Raw genomic sequence first — 5,000 nt, forward strand, 5'->3', positions numbered from 1 at the left:
ATCTCAAAATGCCACTACTCAAGAAAAAAAAAACGATCATATTACGTTAAAGTACGGTTGAAGTTAAGCAAAAGACTTCTTCGCGAAGTTTAAACGAGGTCAAGCCCAGCCTTCAGCTGTCGAAGAGACAAGACACCAAGAACCAGAAACAATAATGAGAACAGGAAGCCAGTGAAACAGGAGAGAACCTTGGCACATCAATCAGGGCTCCGTAGTCGTTTAGACGGAGACCTTTTTCGCCTTCGCCAAGTCACAATACTTTCGTGACGAAACATGCAAGAAGCTTCAAGGGCGCAATGATGTTGTAGACTATGAAAAGAGGTTTGGGTCTTTCCGAACAGGATAACGAGTTGTACAGCGAAAACAATATACCACTTTGAATATCCCCCTTGAAGAGCAATTCCAAACGCGACAGCAGAAACTCAAACCAGAAGAAGTGGCGATTGCACTTCTAATCATAAAAATTACAATTTCCTCGATTATGATTGGTTTAAAAAACTCCTATTTTCCACTAATTCGCTTGCCAAGTTGTTATCAGACAGTTTGTTGTCAGATAGTCTGTTATCGGACAGTTCAGTACGCCAATCACATTCAAAGTTGTAGTTTAAATCACCAATCACAACCTTGGTTTCAATCACCATAGAAACAGTGTACAGTGTTTTCTTTCTTTCAGAGCGACGTTAAACATGTTTGTCTCGTTTCTCAGTCTTTTAATGCAAATTTTCCCTTTCTTTCATAACTTGGCTCTTCTTCTTTTCTCGGAAATTGTAATTTTTATGTTTAATTGGTAAGAGGACTTCGTGTCGTCCAATTCGGTCGGTAATCCTACTCCTGATAAACAAATCGGACTCCCGCACCGCGGTCGTCCGATTTTCTTATCACTCGTACGATAAGTCCCATTACCATTACTTATCACAGGAACTATCACTCCAAAAGTTTTCACACATGCCACGTCAATACCGACGTGATTTGTAGTCCAGTTGTCGAATGCAGCAATAGTGATACCAGAGGTAACATCCGTACAGGACAGCCACAGGCCGGGAAAGATTACCAAAGAACCGAAAGTGCAACTGAAGCAAAAAAGGAAATCGGCTGCAGAAAGCTTTTTACCGCTGTATAATAAACATTATTATCACCCAACTAGTGGACTAATGCCAATCCTGCATTTTGATTGGCTACGCTACGAGAGGACTATTAGTAATAGTCCTCGAGTAGCGAAAAGCGTGACGTTTTCTTTCGTTTTATTCCCAAATAAAAATTTATTTAACTTGCATTTGCTAACTTTATTATTGCCTTTTCTGTCCGACTAGTTGGGTGATACTAAAACAATTAGACCCTTCGCCCTCAAGGGTCACGGGTCAATAGCCCATTCAGCTTTGCCTCATGGGCATTGACCCGCAGCCCTTTCGGGCTACGGGTCTAATTGTTAAGTAACTAGACCAATCCCAATACTAATGAAGCGTCCAATCAAAAATCATATAATAGCCAATCATACCATTTTCATTGTGGAAATCATGAAAATGAAACGAAATAATCCAGATCACTTCCACAAAGGATGAAAGCGAGGCTTCGGAGTCATACAACGATAGGCGCGAGCACAAAAGATACCCAAGAGAATTCAGAATAGAGTAGAATCCACTCTTTTCTTCTCTATTCTGAATTCTCATTGGAATCTTTGCTGCGTGCGACGTCGACACTCACGTTCCCGTTCTGTTACTAAATACACCAAAATACCCAGAATTCCACTCAATATTCCCAAATTTGAAAACGGCCCACTAGAACACTCGAAATGTGTAGCAGGCAAACCAAGTCAGCAATTTCTGTTAACACTTACCGCTTTTATTTTCTTTACCAATAACATAACAGAATTAAAAATTATTCCTTATTCGTTTAAGCAAGGACTCTTATTAAATCAATTTGAACTGGAGCAGGTCATTACTTTCTCTTCAGGACAACTGTTCACAAGGCTACGTGCATCCGGTGACGAATTGTTACATGTCACGATGGACACAAACAGATCACGTCAAAGGAAGTAGATGGTTGGCTACGGTGAGTAAATCTTGGGTATTATCTGAGAAGTCCATGGTGCCTCTTTCCTAAATCAGTAGAGGACTATTTTGCCATCCAAGAGGGAGTAACAACAATCCTAACTACTTTTAGTGACTGTCGAATCGTTGGCTAGCCAGCCCCAATAAGTCAGTTAATTCTTCCACATATGCCAAAACAAACAACAAGGCAAAAAAAAAAAAAAAACAGAAACGTGCCTGCGAAATCCGGGACAATGAAAAGGAAAGATTCTATGGCCTTGCAGACATGAAAACAAGGCGTTTTTTTTAGGCGCGAAGAGAGGGGAATCTTAAAATATTCCCACTTCCTAATATTTCGAAACTAGTAGCGTCAAGGTACTAGTCGTTGGTTTCATCTGGAGTCACAAGAATCCTAAGATTAAAATGACGGCCATAGTTGGCAAAAAAAGAAAGGTATCAGGTCATTTCCGTCTACGTCAGAAAGAAGAAAACCACGTAATCCTGGCACTGACTGAAAACAGGTTTGAGCTTTTATCACTAATTATTACCTTTTTTTGAACACATAACTCGATAAGTTACAAAATTCGTGAGACAGATTAGATTCACTTCACTTTCAATGTGAATCAGGTATGCATGATGATGGCACATCCCAAGTTTAATAACCGCACATATCTAATAAAATTTGCTACTGCTAAAAAAAAATTCATAATTTGATCCACGATTCAGTTACTTCCACAGCATTTGCACGCATAACAGTCTAAATATTATCTATTAAAAAAAAACTTCTTCAACGGTATCACTCAATGAAGTTGTGACATAACCAACAAGATAGCATAACAATAACAAAGATCCCAGACTCAAATACATGTAACCGCAATGAACACGGAACGAACGTTCTTGTAATGTTGTGAGAGATTAAAACGGAGCAAACAGTTAACTGCTGTCCACGGATGTAGCGTCCTCACATTTTCTGCTTTATCAGTGGATACTTGGTCCTGACAAATAAATAGTGCATGCCGTTTACAAGCACTGACAGTCTGCATGTTGATATAAGAGTTTTGACACTAGCTACCTATTTTTAAAGAGAAACATTGATAACTATTTCTTGGCATCAGCAACAGAGGTATGTATGTACATGTAGTACAGTCGCAAAATGCGAGAAAAATATCCCAGCCATCACTTTTTAAGTTTCAGTTGATCGCAAACAAGCATTTTTGTCGTTAGAGTGTCTTGGATTCTCCTGACGTCAAAATACGATATTGGCTTCATACGATCCATATAGATAGCTAGAGGATGCAACTTTTACCATCATAGCAGACAAGGAGCGACAAGACGGTGAAGAGCAAAAAGCAAGCCGAGGCGAACAATCCAGCTACACACGCGGTCAAATAGATACATGAATGGTCACGGGCATCCTCCTCGCCTTCACCACATCCACATAATTTCGTGATGAGGCACACGCATCGCTTAAAGTGCGCAAAGATGCTGCAGACTGAAAAGACGACGAAATACCAGCCCGGTCGCGATCCTGTCAGATAGAGCTGCGACGCGTAAATCCGGAATACGATCGCACTTTGAATGTCATCTTTGAAGACTAACTCCAGAACCGAAAGACACAATTCCAGCCAATTGAAACGGAGGTGGTCTTTATAGAGACCTTCAGAATCGTCATCGAGGAAGCAATCGCAGTGGAACTTGATGTAATGCCCGTACACCCATAACATGAAAATGTTGATAACCAAACCGACAAAAAAACTGAACAAAAGTAGGAAATTATTGACTTTGAATTCTTCTTTATCGGCGTATAGGCTAGAATAATTCCACCAGTTCCACCAGTCGAAAAAAGAGTCGCAACCCATGTAAAGAATTAAGCCAACGTAATAGAAAATCTTCCCCAAGCAGCATAACGACTCCATCGTGGATTATTGCACCCGGAAGTAACACGACAATGCTCGAGGGTCCGAGTGACAGATAAAACAAACAGCGATAAACCACTTGAAGATTTGTCGCGACAAATACCTCAGTGACCTTATAGTCGTTGCCTCTTGGCGTGCAGTGAGTTGGGGAACTATACAAAATGTCATTCCAGAATTTTATAACCATGAAATACTCAGTCCAGGGTTTCTAATAGTTTTTGGATCTAGTGCGAGCTCTTAGAGATGGTCGTCTCCTCTTTCAAATTAGTATGTTCTACAAGATCTTATGGGTCGTGTTGGTATTAGCTTCCCCCATGAGGTGCACTAAATAACAAGAACTACTAGGTTATCGAATAGTGGTCCTTTTAGTTAGTATATCAAACAATGCCTATAAGTATTCTTTTTTCCCAAGAACGATAGTGACATGGAACATTTTACCTGTTAATGAAGATGTCAATATAAATAATTTCAAGTCTCTTGCTCTTGCATCCATCGAGTCATTTGTATAATTGTACGTAGTAGATCTTATATATTTATTGATATTTAATTTTATTTGTACACATTTTTTTTTACTGTTTTAGGAGTAAACCCATTAAAAGTACAAAAAAAGATATCAGAGTACAAACCGGCGTTTATTGGCACATTTGCCAATCGATTGAACAACACAGTCATTTTTGATCCAGTCAACGTACTGTAGTTCATTACTTTATCGCGAAATGCCTTTATTTGTTCTGAGGTTTAACTAAACGCTTACTCCTTCCACGAGGGATTCCAAAGTTAGGCCTAAGAAAACTACTGAGTCTGTGAGTCTAATTACAGAGGGAAAGCTCTTGGCACACGAACCATCGCATCAAGCTTCATCGCCTGCACCGCATCCACAAAATTTTGGCAGGACTGAAACATATGCCCAGCTTCAACTGAGCTATAACGCTGCAGGCTTGAAAGGCGATGAAGGACCAGTTGGGTCTGGTGTTAATAAACTGCGAAGTGTAAATCCAAAACAACATAACGCTTTAAAAGTCATTGTCAAGAAGATGTTTCAGAGCCGAGACCCATA

At 39.9% G+C, this 5,000-nt stretch overlaps 1 pseudogene; it reads right to left on the reverse strand.

The window, feature by feature from the left end:
* Positions 1–4,685: 4,685 nt before the first annotated feature.
* The window catches only part of LOC137971363 (uncharacterized), a 686-nt pseudogene continuing 371 nt past the window's right edge, over positions 4,686–5,000 (reverse strand).

The sequence above is a fragment of the Montipora foliosa genome, chromosome 9 (genome assembly GCF_036669935.1).
Source record: "Montipora foliosa isolate CH-2021 chromosome 9, ASM3666993v2, whole genome shotgun sequence".
NCBI lineage: Eukaryota > Metazoa > Cnidaria > Anthozoa > Scleractinia > Acroporidae > Montipora > Montipora foliosa.